Genomic DNA, 17,282 nt, shown 5'->3' on the forward strand with positions numbered 1-17,282 from the left:
TCATAATAACAGGCTGAATTACTCCCCAGTTTTGGTGGGAGGATAAAATGAGATCATAGATATAAAAGCACTTAAACAGCTTCAAGTGCTAACACACCATGTGGTTATTATCACTGGTCTCCTTATTTAATATGGTACCAGGATAAGAATCAGAGAGCCTCATAAATATCAGAAGGGGTGAAATCAACTGACAGCCTTTCTTATTTTTCTTACTCAACTGAAATTTTACAACTATCCTGTGACTGACAGTCCATAGATAGATCCAAGAGTTTTCTAGTCCCAATTCTGCCACTAACATGCTGTTTGGTTTTGGGTAAGTCACTTTCCCATTCTTAGCCTCAGTTTCTTCATTTGTAAATGAGGGCGTTGGACTCAATATCTAAATTCCCTTTCAGCTCTTAACATTTCATCTTCTGTGTCCCAAGGTTCCATCCAACTGTGGCATTTTTTTTCTATGTTTTCTCCAACTCTAACAGCCTGTGTTTATGCAACTGATAGATATGGATTTACAGACACTGACTACAGATAAGAATCAGACTTTCTTATTCCTTTAAGCTAATTTGATAACTCCAAGAAACATGCCAACTCACTAAGTGGTTACATCCTTACTCAAGTTCCTGGTAACTTTTTGGAAGCCTGGATCTCTCTCTTTCTTTTCAGCTTTGATGGGCATAAAACTTAGTGTGGCCAGATTTTTGCCATTTGTGGAATGGTGATTGGTCATCTGTATTACTTGTTTCTCTACTTCCTGGATCTAAACATTCCATGTTTACATTGTGCCGTCTCTGACATTGAGAGGGACTAAGGTCCCTCCAGTTCTAACATTGTACGTTTTAGACCACTTCTGGCTCTTACATTCTATCTTCTAAAATCCCTTTGATCTAATATTTGATGTTCTGAGGTCACTCTCATCTTTAACATTATGGGTTCTAAAGTATCTTTTAGCTCTAACATTCCAGATTCTAGGCTCTCTTTCTTCTAGCCCAAAGATCCAGACTCCTCTCTTAATAAATTACTTACTAGCTAAGGACATCATGTACTTGGAGAAGCATCCATCCTCTCTGCTTACTAAATGAACTATTTTCAGCACAAGGTCAGTATATGAACTAAAATTTTTTCCTGCACCTCTAGGAATGCTGACTACTTGACTGAGAATGTGATTGAGTGGGATGAGGAAACTGGACATAGGATAAGTCTGAATGGGAGGGACTCAGACCTACTTTTAGAGACTTTTTTTTGGATGAGGCAATTGGGGTTGAGTGACTTGCCCAGAGTCACACAGCTAGAGAGTGTTTTGTGTCTGAGGTCGGATTTGAACTCAGGTCCTCCTTACTACAGGGCCGGTGCTCTATCCACTGCACCACCTAGCTGCCCCCAGACCTACTCTTAGCAAGTGACTCCCTCAAAGCAGGGTTCTCATCCTATCTCACATTTACTAGTTGTGCAAACTTGGCAAGGCGATCAATCTGTTTGGACTTCCGTTTCCTCATCTTCATAATGACGGGAATGGACCAGATGTCCTGGTAAGGACCCTTTTTGTATATTTGTCAATTTCAAGGTCTGATTGCTTTGGTGTGGTGTCTTGGCTTATGAAAAGCATGAATTCTTTTAGATTTAAAGCTAGAAGTGACTTGGAAGTTCATTCAGTCCAACCCCTTCATTTTACATGGAGGAAACTGAGGCACAGACAGGTGATGCTGCTTCCCCAGGATCACAAAGCTAGTAAATATATGAGGCAGGATTTGAACTTGTCTTCCTGACTCTAAATTCAGCCTCAACCCACTATAACACCTTTATCATGCTGCCTGAACTCCAGGCCATAATCCTCATCCCCAGTTCAGGAAGACCTGAGTTTACCTCAGATCCTTACTTTGTTCAATCATTTCAGCTGCGTCTGACTCTCTGTGACCCCTTTTGGCATTTTCTTGCAGATACTGGAGTAGTTTGCCATTTCCTTCTCCAGCTCTTTTATAGATGAGGAAACTGAGGCAAACAAGGTGAAGTGACTTGCCCAGAGTACCATGGCTATTAAATTTCTGATGCCAGATTTGAACTCAGGTAGTCCTGAGTTCAGGATTTCAGGTCCAGCTGAACTTCAGGTCCGGTGCTCTATCCACTGTGCCACTTAGCTACCCCAGATACTTACTAGCTATATGAATGAATGAATGAATGAATGAATGAATGAGAAAGTATTAAGTTTTTACTATGTGCTAAAACTATGCTAAATGGTGGGGATAGAAATATAAAAGCAAGGATAGTCTTTGCCCTCAAGGAGCTTACATTCTAATCAAGGTGACCACACTCTTAGGGCAGGGACATTCACTGGAAAGTAATTGGGGCCATAAAGGTATATGTTGATACATTCTATCCAGGAACAATGACAGAAATAGTTTGGTTGATTGTTCCAGAACTAGAGAGAGAGGCTGTGGAAAATTCTTGGAAGCATGGCTGAGCCCTTTCTGAAACTGTCTGGGACAGGCAGGCACATAGAAGGGGAGCAGCCCCAGGGCTGAAGTTTCTTCAGAACCAAGGTAGTTCTGGTGTGAGGCATTAGGGGGCTGGTGAGGAAGCTGCGGAGGAGGTAGTCAGAGCTGAAGACTGAAGAACAATGCTGAGGACCTCTCCTGGCCTTGATTTCCTGACCTCTAAGGGGCGACGGTTAGACTTGCAGATTTTGAAATCCCTTAGATCCCATTCTATGATCTAAGACCATATGATCTCACTGCAGAAGCAGGACCCTTAGCCAACCCAGCCTGAAATACCCAGCAGGCCTCACCCCCACCGTTTACTTCCCAAAGAAAATACATCAATCTCAATGACACACTTTGTTGTCAGGAATTTCATTACTAGACATAGAAATAACACAGGAGAAAATGGGATACATGCACTCCAGACAGAATTACAGATGTTCTGGCAGCACTGGGATGGGGAGATTGCCTGGGAGATGAAGAGGGCAGGGGCTTTTGGGAAGGATTGATGGGGGAGTGGGGAGTGCTCTAGCAATTAGAAATGCACAAAGTGAATTAGGCTGTCTCTCAAAGTCTCTAAATGAAGGCCAAATGACCCTTTGCCAAGGACGTAGGGAGGGAATCCTTCACAGGCAGAAGTTGGATAAGATAATGTCCAAGGTCCCTTCCAATTCTCAGATTCTGTGATGCCGTGACTGGTCTCCAGAGCAGCAGCTGGGGCTCCAATGTTACAGGATGAACAATCCTAAGGATGACAGTCCTAGACGTTGCTGTCTCCCTGACTTTTTGACACGGCAACAAGATGACAACCAGATGGCCCACTTTCTCTCCATGGCAGTGAGAATCATCCTTGTTCAATGATTTATCTCCTTGTGTCAGAAAAACACAGGATAGTCATGAGTAGAGATACATCAAACCTTGCCAGGAAGCGCTGTCCTGGCCCCATTGCAAGGTTCCTGCTTGCCACCAGCAGTAAAACTCTCACTTCTGTCCCTGGTGTCCCCCTCACCCCCAGTGAATCAGGAATGGAGAGAAATGCTTCTTGGGTCCATTTAATCAGCAATGAGGGCAAAGGAGATAGAAAGTGAACTGATGATGATGTATTAAAGATGAAGGCTATGGGAATACTTTCTACCAATAGTTACACACTCCCTGACTACAGACTTAGGGACCAGTGGGAGCTCGATGAGAAAATAAATTCATAGAATGTCAGAATGAGGAAACTTTAGAACACAGACTAACTGGGGAACTCTCCTGACAACTTAGAACAGAAATGCACCTGTACTCTGTGGGTCTAGTCTAACTGGCCTTTTTACAATTTCTCCCACCTCTCTGTGTTTGCAGTGACTATCTCCCTGTGCCTGGAATGCATGGCCTCATCACCCACTTTTTAAAAACCTTGTTTTTTGTTTTATTTTTGTTTTAATCAAAAAATCTGCTCAAGATCCACCTTCTATGTAGAACCTCTCCTGATTCACCTACACCAGTTTCTATTACCTCTCCCCTAAATTAGTACTACAATTATCCTTTCCACATCATCTCTTTCCCAATTGTGGTTGCCATGTATCTTGGCGGGTCAGCATAAAAAATTAAAGGGGAATTTTTGGGGGAGTTTTGCTGAAGCTGTAGATGATAGGTGAAGTCCAGTGGACAACACAAAAAAGTCTGGAAACTCAGAAATGCATAAAATATATGTATAGTATTGTATAATATCAAAATAATCTTTTAATACCATAATAATTCAAACTATCTTTGGTACAAAAGGAGAGCCAAAAATTTTACACAGATTTTCCAGATCTCAGGGATGCCATGCCCCTACCCCCTCCAATGTGGAAGGGATAACTACATCAGTTTGTATCTATGGTGCACATATTTATTTATGAATAAGTTGTAATTTTGTTCTGCTCAGTTTCAGAACCTAGCACAATGCTGTTGAGTCATTTTCAGTTTTGTCTGATTCATCATGACTCCATTTGGGGTTTTCTTGGCAAAGATATTGGAGTGGTTTGCAATTTCCTTCTCCAGCTTGTTTTACACGTGGTTAAGTGACTTGCCCAAAGTCACATCGCTAGTAAGCATCTGAGGCCAGGTTTGGTCTCAGGAAGAAGTCTTCCTGACTCCACTGTGCCACCTAGCTGCTGTGTACGTAGTGGACACGTAATAATTGCTAATTAATTTATTAGCTGATTGAACAGAGAATATAAAATGTTTGAGGAGGATGGAGTCTGAAATCATAAAACATTGGAGGGAAGTTAGAGGGGGCATAAGTACTTGGAACATGGGGTGTTATCACTAGAAGGGACTTTAGAGATCTTCTCCAGCAACTCTTTTTACAGGTGTGTGTTATCAAAGGCTTTCTGGGTGGGAACAGCCTCTTATTTAACATAAAACATTCTCTCCCCTCATCTGTTCCCCTCTCCCAGCTTCAGTATTTTAAGAGTATACCAATGTGAGAAAAAAGAAAAAATATTTCCAAAACATTTCTCAATAAAAATCCCCCATATATCCTACCCTTGGAGGAGATGTTGGCTTCCCACTTACAGAGTCAGGAGGTCAGAATCCCATTGACAGCAACCTTCTCATTGAAAGTAGTATTTTACTTCTGTGCCTTATCTTCCTCATCTGAAAACTCCCACTTGGGAGTTTATTTCCAATGGGATTCTTTGATCAGCATCCTAAGAAAAGCTTTGCCAATGCTTAGAGAAACCTGGAGAAAAGACTCCATGTCCAGCATTCCCACCCCCATTGGAGTTGTGCTCTCTTCTCTCTTGGGAATTTGCTGATTCCTTCCTTTCTCCCTGCTGCCTCCTGCTCCCTGCCTCTCTTACTTCTAATTCATTCCTTATTCTCTGCTCCAGAAATGGAAACCTATAATGAGCCCATACAGAGCTTTTGCCTTGATTTATACCTGATTATAAAGGATGCTTTGGGGTCTTCTGTCTTTGCTGAAATGCATAGCCAATTATAAGGTGGATAAAAAGCCCCATGTTCAGTTTTTAAAAACTGCTTTGGCAGCATAAACATAAAGCTTAACTTAACAAGTGCCCCATAAAGTGTTTACTTAGTTGTTTAAATTCTTGTAGCATGTGACCTTTGCCCCAAGTCGTTGGGGGTGCCTTCAGCTGATTGTTAACATTCACAGTTGCAGGAAGCTCCTTTTTAGCTTAGTGTATAGATTCACCATTTTTTAAATTCAGGAATTAATGCCCAGCCCAGCCCTGTGAATGCCATAAATAGAACTATTTGTTGGATGAATGATGACAGTTGCACTTAGTAAGTGTTCAAAAATATTTCACAGGATCAGATTTAGAATTGAAAGTGGCCTTAAAGGTCCTCAAATCCAACCCTTTATTTTACATATGAAGAAACTGAGGTACAGTGTGGTTCAGTGATTTGCCAGGGTCATGCAGTGAGTAAGTATCTAAGGTGAGATTTGAACCCAGGTGTTTCAGGTGCCAAGTCCAGCATTTTCTCCATGTTTGGGATATACACTAGATCTATGATTTCATTTTTTATGGAACTCCTGTATGAAGTAACTTTCCCTTCCAACGTAGGTTGGAACCTTCTCTGAAATTTATCCTTTTAGTGAGTTGCCAACAGAAATGAAAGTTTAAGTCACTTTCTTGAGATTAAATGGTCATCACGATTTTGTAGCAGGACTTGAACCCAGTTCATCATGGCTTTGAGGCCAGCTCTCCATTTACCATGCTGCACTGCCTCTCTGAAGGAGTATTAGGCTAAGGAAAAAAAAAACAGAATTAGGAAGATAAATCCACTGGGGGTGGGGTGGGCGAAATAAAACAATCTACTGTCAATGGAAAAAGAGGCCACTTTTACATTCTCTATGGTCAAATCTCATCCCTAACCATGGAGAATCGAGAATTTATTTTGATGCTTCAATGTAAACTGTAGAAAGAATAGTTTGTAGCTGAGAATTTCCTGTTGAGTCCTAGCTCTGCTGTTTGCTACCTTTCTAGATTTAAGATGGGAGAAGGCTGGCTAGAAAGCAGACTTATCAGAAAAAGAAATGAGGTTTTCATGCCCAACGAGACCAAGATGAGTATGACATAGCAACCAAGAACATTGTTGTGATTTTTAGACCATTAAGAGAGGAGAAAGACACATACACACACACAGACAAAGACATAAGAGACAGCAGAGAGAGACAGATAGAAAGACAGAGACAGAGATGGGAGGGAGAAAGAGAGTGCCATAGAGAAAGAGAGAAAGATAAAGTGGAAGAGGAGAGAGAGAGAGAGAGAGAGAGAGAGAGAGAGAGAGAGAGAGAGAGAGATACAGTGTGACATAAAAGGTAGAGAACCAATCTCAGAGCCAACAAGACCTGAGTTCCAGTCCCATCTCTGATATATTCTGGCCACATGACCCCATGTAACTCACTTATCCTCTCAGTACTCTAGGCAACTCTCTATCAGAGATGTTGCCAACCTGTATTCATGGAGGGAGTTTCCTCACCTGGGAGTACCCTGTCCAGTATGGCAAAATCACAGCTCTAGTCTCTATCCCTATTAAGAGAGGCATAGAGTCCAAGAGCAGGGAGATAATAGTATAGCTGTTATCTACCTTAGTGAGACTCTGCCTGGAAGATGGTGTTCACAGCTAAGAGTCACATTTTAGAAAGGATATTAATAACAAGGTAAACAGTGGAGGCAGAACTAAGATGGCAAAGGAGAGGCAGCAACCCTGACAAACTCTCCCAACATTCCCCTCTAAACAACTTTTTAAAAAACTCCCCAAATTGAATTCTGGAGAGGCAGATCCAACAAAATGTCAGAGCAAGACACTTTTTCCAGCCCAACAACTTAGAAGGTCAGCAGGAGAGGTCTGTGACATCAGGGTGGGGGATGGTTTAGAATGAGGCAGCAGTACCAGAGGTGGGCGTTGGAGGTGGCTACAGCAGTGGTAGTGAGAACTTCAGAAACTCTCAGCTCAGAGACCATAAGCAGGTCTACAGATGGTCAGAAAGAGATCACAGGGGCCCTTTTGCTGGCACTGAGTGCAGTATCATGGTGCATTACTCATGCTCAGTTCCAGGGTGAGGAGGAGCACTAGCACTGATGGCCACAGGAGAGCAAGGACCCTAGTCACAGTTCCAGAGTGGAAAAGAATGCTTATGGTTACTCACAAGGGAGCAGGGGTCCCCATCTCCAAGGTAGAAAGGATCAACAGTGTTTGCAGCTGCAGGGAAGCAGGGGCCCTGGTCATGGTTCCAGGGCCAAGAAGAGTGCCAACACTTGTGGCTGCAGGGGAGCAGGGGATCTTCCTGGGTAAAGACCAGGAAAGCAATGACCACACCTCTCCCCAGATCACACAACCATGGAAGCACTGAAACTTGCAGACCTCAGAAGCAGCACAAAAAACCTGAAGCTAGAGACAGTGCTCCCACCCTACTCCCCTGAAGCAGAGCACAGCTTTAACATAAAGTTAAAAGTCAATAATTAGTCAGGAAAATGAGCAAACAACAAAAGAACCTGACCATAAAAAGTTACTACGCTGACAGGGAAATTCAAGACATAAACTCAGAAGAAAACAATGATGTCAAAACAGCTACATAGGAAATATAGCTTTCATAGCAAAAAAATATAAATTGGACACAAGCCTGACAAGAATTCCTGGAAGAGCTTTAAAAAAAGATTTTAAAAATTAAGTAAGAGAATAAAGGGAAAATTAGGGAAAGAAATGAGATTGATGCAAGAAAATTATGAAAAGAAAATCAACAGCTTTGTAAAAGAAGCACCCAAAAATACTGAAAAAAAAAACACCTTAAAAAAGGAATTGGCCAGATGGAAAAAGAGGCCCAAAAATTCATTGAAGAAAAATCTCCTTAAAAAGTAGAGTTGGTCAAATGGAAAAAGAAGTACAAAAGCTCACTGAAGAAAATAATACTTTTAAAATTAGAATTGGGCAAGTGGAAGCTAATGACTCCATGAAACAACAAGAAACAATAAAACAAAGTCCAAAGAATGAATAAATAGAAGAAAATATGAAATAGCTCATCAGAAAAACAATTGACCTAGAAAATGGATCTAAGAGAGATAATTTAAGAATTATTGGACTATTTGAAAGTCATGACCAAAAGAAAGAGCATAGACATCTTATCTCAAGAAATTATAAAGGAAAATTGCCCTGATATCTTAAATCCAGAGGATAAAATAGAAATTGAAAGAATCCACTGATCACCTCCTGAAAGAGATCCGAAAATGAAAACTTCCAGGAACATTATAGCCAAATTCCAGAGCTCGCAGATCAAGGAGAAAATTTTGCATACAGTCAAAAAACAATTCAAATATCATAGTGCCACAGTTAGGATCACACAGAATTTAGCAGATTTCATGTTAAAGGACTGGAGGGCTTGGAATATGATATTCCAGAAGGCAAAGCAGCTAGGATTACAACCAAGAATAACTTACTCAGCAAAACTGAGTATAATCTTTCAGCGGGGAAATGGATATTTGATAAAATAGAGGATTTTCAAACATTCCTGATGAAAAGACCAGAGCTGAATAGAAAAATTGATGTTCAAACACAAGACTTAAGGGAAACACAAAAAGGTAAACATGAAAGAGAAATCATAATATGGTTAAGCTGTTTATATTCCTATATGGAAAGATGATACATGTAACTCCTAAGAAATTCATCATTATTAGGGCAGTTAGAAAAAAGTATACATAGACAGAAGCATAGGTGTTAATTGATTATGATAGAAAGAGCTCAACCAGAAAGAAGGGGTAAGAAAAAGGGACGCACTGGAAGAAGGAGAAAGGGAGAGGAAGAATGGATAAATGATCTCACATAAAAGAGGCATGTAAAGAAGAGTTTTTACAGAGGAGAGGAAAATAGGGGTGAGAGGGGCAGACAATGCTTGAAACTCACTTTCATCAGAATTGGTTCAGAGTTGGGTGTAGAAATCTGTCTCACCCAACAAAGAAGTAGGAGGGGAAGGAGAAGAGAGAAGAAGGATACAGAATAGAAGAAGTAGGGGGGTTAGAGGAGGCAATGGTTAGAAGCAAAATAGACTTTTCAGGAAGGACAAGAAAAGAAGTGAAGGAAAGAGCAGGAAAAAATAAGATGGAAAGAAATACATAGATAGTAATCATAACTATCAATGTGAATGAGATGGACTCATCCATAAAACAGAAGCAGATAGCAGAACAGATTAGAAACCAGAATCCAGCATTATGTTATTTATATAAAACACACTCAAAACAGAAACATACATACCACAGAGTAAAAATAAGTGGCTGAAACAGAATCCATTATACTGTGGCTGAGGTTAAAAAAAAAAAAAAGGCAGGGATAGCAGTCATGATCTCAGACAAAGCAAAAGTAAAAGTAGACTTAATTAAAGGAGATAAGCGGAGAAAGTACATTTTGCTAGAAGGTACCATAGACAATGAAGTAATATCAATACTAAAGACATATGCACCAAATGACAGAGCATCCAGATTCCTAAAGGAAAATTTAAATGAGTTACAGGAGGAAATAAACAGTAAAACTATACTAGTGGGAGATCTCAATTTTCCTCTCTCAGAACTAGATAAATCTAAACACAAAATAAATTAGAAAGAAATTAAGGAGGTGGGGGCAGCTTGCTGGCACAGTGGATAGAGCACCAGTCCTGGAGTCAGGAGGACCTGAGTTCAAATGTAGCCTCAGACACATAACACTCAATAGCTGTGTGACTCTGGGCAAGTCACTTAACCCCAATTGTTTCACCAAAAACAAAACAAAACAAAACAAAACAACAAAAAAAAACTGACCACGTATTAGGGCATAAAGACATCACACACCAATGAAGAAAAAAAACAGGAATATTAAATTTGTCCTTTTCAGACCATAATGCTATAAAAATATTCAATAAAGGGCTATGGAAACATAGATTAAAAATTGTCTACTAAATAATCTAATCCTAAAGAAAAAATAGGTCAAAGAAACAAATCGTAGAAACAATCAGTAATTTCATTCAAGAGAATGACAACAATGAGACAACATGTCAAAATCTGTGGGATGCAGCCAAAGCAGTACCTAGGGAAAAATTCATAACTCTAAACACTTACACCAACAAAATAGAGAAAGAACAGATCAATAAATTGTACATGGAATTTTAAAAAAATAGAAAAAGAACAAATGCAATATCCCCAATTAAATATCAAAATGAAAATCTTGAAAAAAATCAAAAGAAAAATTAATAAAATTGAAAATTAAAAAAAAAACTATTGAATTGGTAAGCTGGATAGTGTCCAGAGGAGGATAAACAGGAGGTGAAGTGTTGGAGATCATGCCATAGTAGGAATAGTTGGAGGAACCCGGTAAGGTTAATCTGAACCTAAGAAAGAGAAACTAAAAAGGTTATGATAGCTGTCTTCAAGTAGGCAAAAGACTAGCATGAGAAAGAACATGGTAGGGTGAAGAATTGTTGTTGGTGAATCATTTTCAGTCATGTCTGATTTCATAACCCCATTTGGAGTTTTCTTGGCAAAGATACTGGAGTGGTTTGTCATTTCCTTCTCCAGCATATTCTGCAGATAAGGAAACTGAGGCAAACAGGGTTAGGTGACTTGCCCAGGGTCACAAAGCTGGTAAGTGTCTGAGACCAGATTTGAACTCAAGTTGAGTCTCCTTGACTGTATCCTCAGCCACTCTATCCACTGCACCACTTATCTGCCATTGAAATGGAAACTGAGTCATGAAAAAGATCCTTGTAAAACTTCAAATCAGAGCCAGGCCTGAAATATAGAGTAATAGACTACATTTCCATGACACATTAGCATCTACAACATAAATTTATCACAACATTCTTATGATAACTCTAGTGCAAGAATTGTCATTCCCATTTTAACAGAAGAGGATATTGAGGCTCAAAGAGGTCAGTTGACTTGAATATGGCCACATGGCTAAGAAGAGGCAGACCAAAGTCTGGAGTTCCTTCCACTACACCTCCCTGTCCTCTCTTTGTCCCTTGAGATTAGTCTTGTCTTCTGTGGGGCTCATTCCAGCCTACCCGGTATCTGATTTTGTGTGTCAGACCTGTGTTCCTCCTGACACATACCTGGACTCATGGCAGTGTCCTGATAGTTTTCTTGAAGATTTCCTTCATATTCCCAGTAGAATGTAAGCTTCTTGAAGAAGGGACTATTTCCTTCAGGACTTGGTATCCCCAGAGCCTGCCACAGTACAAGGCACATTGTCAGCTCCTAAGAAATATTTGTTGAATGGAATTCATTCAATCAATTAATCTCAAAGCATTTTTTACTAAGCACCTATTATGTACCAACACTGTGCTATGTGTTAGGAACACAAATATACAAAAGTGAGACAGTCCCTGATGTCTTCAGGGGCTTAGAATTAATAGGATGACACTAAATTTTCATCTGAAGTAGAATGATCAGGATATTGAGGAGGGTCTGGACACCTTTCCACTTGGAAATGGTAAGAGGTAATAGAATATCCATCTTGGAGGGGGAGAACTTAAGGGTGAGGAGGACATAGCACCTGTCTTCAGATATTTGAAAGGCTACCATATAAAACAAGGAACAGACTTGCTCTGCATAGCTCCAGAAAACAGAACTAGGAGCCACAGGTAGATGTTACAGGGAAAAAGCGGAATTCTAGTCAGCAGCAAAATAGACTTTCTAACAATCACAGCTAATCAGCAATGCAATGCTGTCCTTGACAGCAGTAATGACTATATGCTGAGAGTGTGAAATGTCCCTAAAGCTGAGGTATCAAATACAAGGTCTTCCACACACCCAGAGCTAACCAACCAGATTAAAATGAATTGAGAAATATTTAACTCCTAGTAAAAATACAACCAAACATAGATAATGTTAATATATTATATTCCAAGTCAATCTGCAGCCTGCAGAAATCTTTATGTCTGATTTGCTGGCCCCTGTTTCTATTTGAGCTTGGCACCTCTGCTGCCATAGCTAAATTCAGGTCTTTGAATGATTGTTGAGTGAAAGGGGGCTCAAGGGGACAGGTAAGTAGAGCACTGGCCCTGGATTCAGGAGGACCTGAGTTCAAAATCCAGCCTCAGATACATAACACTTACTAGCTGTGTGACCCTGGGCAAGTCACTTAATCTCATTGCCTAGCCAAAAAAGAAAAGAAAAAAAAAAGAAGAAAGGGGGCTCAAGCCTGTTCTGTGTGGCCCCAGAAAGGAGAACTCTAAGCAAAGAAAACAAAGTTACAAAGAGAAAGATTTGGGCTGGATGTCAGTTAAAAAAAAAGCCTCAATAATTTGAGCTATCTCAAAGTGACTTCTCAAATGGACTTAAACAGGCTGCTGTAGGATACAGCTTGCTCCTCCTCCTTGGCTGTTTTCCAGCAGCCACTGGGTGACCACCTGTCAGGTATGGTGGAGAGGGGATTTTTGCCCAGCTATGTCTTCCAGCTCTAAGATGCGATGAATCTATGATGTGAGGAAGAGGTCAGTTGTGCATTTTAATTGTAAGAACTTTGTCTCAGATTTACTCAGACACCTATGGAAGATGATGGCGGGGGCCCTATCTACCAAACCAAGCAATAGGAATGGGGTGTGAGCATCGGGACTAACCCTACCATTAACTCACCGGGAAACCTTGAATCAATGTCCTCCCATGTTGGTGTTTCCCTCTCCTCTCTTCTGATCTCACACTGGTGTCTTGAGCCCACGTGCCCAGGCCTCTGAAGACAAAAGATGTTGGGAAAATACTCAGAGCATTTTGAAGACGGAAAATAGCAGGTAGCAAGTAATCTCACTATCCCAGAGTGCGGGGTGGGGTCTCTGCAGTTTGATTTTCTGCTTCCATTTTTCCGGTTTTACTTCTCCTTGGGCCAACTTGCATTTTCCCATGGTTGTGTATTTTGCATTCTGCAATGGTTTGCTCCAAGTCCTTAAAACATACGCCTTTCTCCTTCATAAAATCTAAAGTTAAAGTGATTTAAGCGAGGTGGATAGAACACTGGATTTATAATCAGGAAGACCTGAGTTCAAATCTGCTTTACTAGCTGTATGGTCCTGGGCAAATCACTTCCATTGTCTGCCTCAGTTTCCCCAATTATAAAACGGAGATAATAATAGCTACCTATCAGGATTGCTGTGAGGATCCAATAAGACAGTTTTTATAAAGATCTTTTCAAACCTTAAAGTGATATCTGCATGTTAGTGAGGATGATGATGGTGTAGTCTTTTCGACCAATGGTTCCCTATCCTCTTCTTAAGTGTTTTAAGTGACCAGTTTCCTCCTCTTTAGACTGTGGGGGTTGAAAGGTAGTGAGCTCCCCATCACTAGAAGTCTTCCAGATCGGGAATATTATAGAGTGGATTCTTATACAAGTCAGGAACAAGTTACACTAGGTATCCTCTGAGATTCTGTGTGTGAACAGAAACTCTCTAAGGTAGAGGTATCTACCATGCAGCCTGTTGTCCGTGTTGCTCTAGAAGGGGCCAAACTAGATAAAAATGAAATTGGAAAATATTTATCAAAATAAATAAAAATATAAAAGAACACAGGTAATGTTAATATGTGGTTTTCTAAGTCAATATGCAGCCCTCAGGGTTCCATATGTACAAGGTTGACACCCCTGATGTAGTGCCTAAAATATATCTAATAAATGGCCTTTTCCACTTTCTCATCACCAGTCTTGCATCAGCAAAAGCATCCTGGCAACTCTGCCTCCCCTTTCCAGTTCTTCTTCTTCTTCTTTTTTTTTTTTGGCCTTTTTTTGGTGAGGCGATTGGGGTTAAGTGACTTGCCCAAGATCACACAGCTAGTAAGCGTCAAGTGTCTGAGGTCAGATTTGAACTCAGGTCCTCCTGACTCCAGGGCCAGTGCTCTATCCACTGCACCATCTAGCTGCTCCTCAGTTCTTCTTTATGTGTCATCTCCCTCCATTAGAGTGTACCTTCTTGTGGGTGCTGTTCAGTTGTGCCTGCCTCCTTATGCCTCTTCTTGTGGGTAGGACCTGTTTTATTTGCTTCTACCTATATTCCAAGTAATTAGCACAGTGCCTGACACATAGGAAATGCTTAACAAATGTTTCTCTTTCTCTTGGTCTATCTCTGTTCAATGAAATTTTATGAAGTGCCTACTATGTGCTGCTGTTATTGTTGTTTGCCCTTCATTTTCAAAGAGGATCAATGCCTTGACTCGTGCGTAAATTGGATTTGAGTGAGGCAGAGTTGAACAGTTATCAGCCTCACTCTCTCTTCCTGAGTCATCAAAGTCCAGTGGCAAGACAAAAGTCAAGATGGCTGGCGATGGTCTGGGATGCAGTAGCTGACCTTGCCATCTTCAATGTCTGACCAAGCTCTAAGCGCTCGAGTGCCTGCTTCAACCACCTTCATGGCTGTTGGAACGAATTGTTCTAATCCACTCATTCTGCCAGAGGAAGTCTTCACACGCTTGGGGTAGACACCCCCCCTAACTCACCAATGGGTCTGAGGTCCGTCAGTTACCCTCAGCCTGCTTTAGCCTGTTTACCAAGATGGTTTTACCAGGGTGTGGCCGCTGCACTTGCTACAGGTTCTTGAAGCCGCAGGTGAGAGTGGAGTGCCAGGTAGACACCAAAGGTAGGTGAGCAACCCTGAAAAGGACTTGGCAAGCCAGAGGCGCTACTCCTGCTAGGCATTGTACCAAGCACTGAGGATACAAACAAGAAAAAGAAAAGCAGTCCCTGCCCTCACAGAGCTTACAGTCTAATAGGTGAAAACAACACACGAAAGGAGGCTGAAAAAAGGCAAGGGAGTGGTGAGGCGAGATGTTCCACGGAGTGAAACCAAACATAGCTGCTGATGGAGCATGGGAAATCACCCAGAAAGTTGGGAGTCCTCTAGAAAGAAAGGCTTTGGGAGGAGTTTAATGCTTCATCCTTCAACCCACTGATTCAGGGAGGGGGGAAGGGAGAGGGAGAGAAGAAACTGAGGGAGATGAAAACGCAGTCAATAAGCATGGTTTCAGGTGACCAGCTTACCCTAGGGGAGGCATGATGTTCCAAAGAGTCAAACCAAGCAGAGTTGTTATGTAAAATGTTATGAAAAATGAAAAATTCCTCTGTCTCTTTTCCTGTTTCTCTGTCTTTCTCTGTCTCCTTCTGCCTCTGTCTGACTCTCTCTGTCTGTCTCTGTCTCTTTCTGCCTCTGTCTCTCCCCACCCCCATCTCTACATGTTGATTTATTATTGACCCAGGAGCAGAGACGAGTTCAAATCAAATCTTTAATTTCCTAGCAGAATGACCTTGATTTACTTATTTTACCTCTTTGAGATTCAGTTTTCTCATCTATAGAATGGGTATACTGATATGTACACTATCTACATTACAAGATTGTTGTGAGGAACGTATTTTTTAAATCTCACAATTTGTAACAGAAAGTGTGTTGTATATGGAAGCAGAGAACTTGGCTTTGATTCCCAGCTCTCTGTCCTGGGTTTTTTAGCCTCTGTGGATATCAAATCCCTTATCTATAAAGAGGAAGGCTGGATTGGATGACTTCAGAGGTCCCTCCCAGCTCTAAAGCTGGGATCTTATACAGAAATATATCATAGATGCAGAGCCTGAGAAAATTCCTGGGCTGGAAAGGACCTTTAAGGGAATATAGCATGTCAGAACCAGAACGGAACTTAAGATGATTGTATTCAGAATGTTAGATCTGGAAAAAACCTGAGAACATTGAACAGAAAATGTCAGAACTGCGAGAAACCCTTAGGGAATGTTTAATCTCTCATCTTACTTTCTCTCACCTCTTAACTTTCTCCTTCCTCTCTTCCATTTCTTCCCCATTCCCCTTTCTTCTTCCCTCTTTCTTCTGGATTTTGCCATTGTCCTTAGGCCTCTCAGGGGCACCCAGGGGCACCACTCAGCCTCAGTCATGGTACTCAGATACCATGGAGAAGACAAAAAGTGTGGCCCCAGATCTTATTTCCTCTAAGAGTATCTCATGTTCTCTTTCTCTTTCTCTGGCCTAGACAACAGGGCCAGAGGCCACTCCAGGAGGGGCCAGCTTTCCCACAGAGATATTTGCTCAGGACAGGCAGATGCAGACAAAAGAAACCCTGTAAAAAAAAATGTCCCCACCAAATTGTAAGCCACAATCTGATTGGGTTTAGAAATCAAAGGGCAAAGGGCGATAATATCAAGGGCTTCCTCTAATTTTGTTCTTTCTGGCCAAGCTCAGGACTAGAGAAATAGGAAGAGGGAAAGTATAAAAGCCATATTGGGTGCATCTGGGTTTGGGATTTTAATTGCTAATTAAGACAGTGCTAAAGTAGTCTCCCCTCCCACCCCCATACCTTAATCCAAATAAGCTGGATCCAGACTCTCTTTCCTGGGCAGTATTTTGAACTTACATCTTAAAGGATTGGTCTCTGAAGAGCAACTTTCCAATTCTGGCCTCTAGAAAATTGGGAATGAAGTCCTTAGGACAGTGATAGGAAGGAAGGAAACCGGAAGACAAAAGACATTGCTCTTTGTTTCTTATCTCCCTCTTCCGGTAGCTTTTCAGTTCTATTCATTTTTAGAATTGGTGGTAGGTCTTGACAGAGAGGTAATGAGCTCAGGGAGAAGAATGAGTTGTACATTTTTAAAAAATATGTGCAAAGCAGGAATTTGGTTTGCTTGACTATACATATTTGATCTGGGGGGTTAGGAAGATAGAAGGGAGAGGAAAATAGGTATTTGTTAATTGAAAAAAATAGCATCAAATTTGGGAGTGGGATGAGGGCAAGGGGAGAATAACTACTTGTTAATAAAATAAAATAGTTTAGAAGTAGAAAAAAAGGGAGAGGCATATGAGAATATAATGAAGTGAACCAT

General features: G+C 41.0%; 1 long non-coding RNA gene across 2 annotated transcripts; it reads right to left on the reverse strand.

Moving 5' to 3' along the window:
* Window positions 1–5,869: 5,869 nt before the first annotated feature.
* On the reverse strand, window positions 5,870–16,825 carry LOC114024629. 2 transcript variants are annotated; one of them, XR_003566933.1, is made up of 4 exons: window positions 16,760–16,825; window positions 13,061–13,154; window positions 11,536–11,650; window positions 5,870–6,205 (listed from the first exon to the last, which is right to left on the reverse strand). It is a non-coding gene; the product is annotated as an uncharacterized LOC114024629 (long non-coding RNA). The 2 variants fall into 2 exon arrangements; XR_003566932.1 differs by having other exon boundaries at window positions 11,536–11,680.
* Window positions 16,826–17,282: the final 457 nt, after the last annotated feature.

The sequence above is a fragment of the Vombatus ursinus genome, unplaced genomic scaffold, assembly GCF_900497805.2.
Source record: "Vombatus ursinus unplaced genomic scaffold, bare-nosed wombat genome assembly UNPS02014822.1, whole genome shotgun sequence".
Classification (NCBI taxonomy): Eukaryota; Metazoa; Chordata; class Mammalia; order Diprotodontia; family Vombatidae; genus Vombatus; species Vombatus ursinus.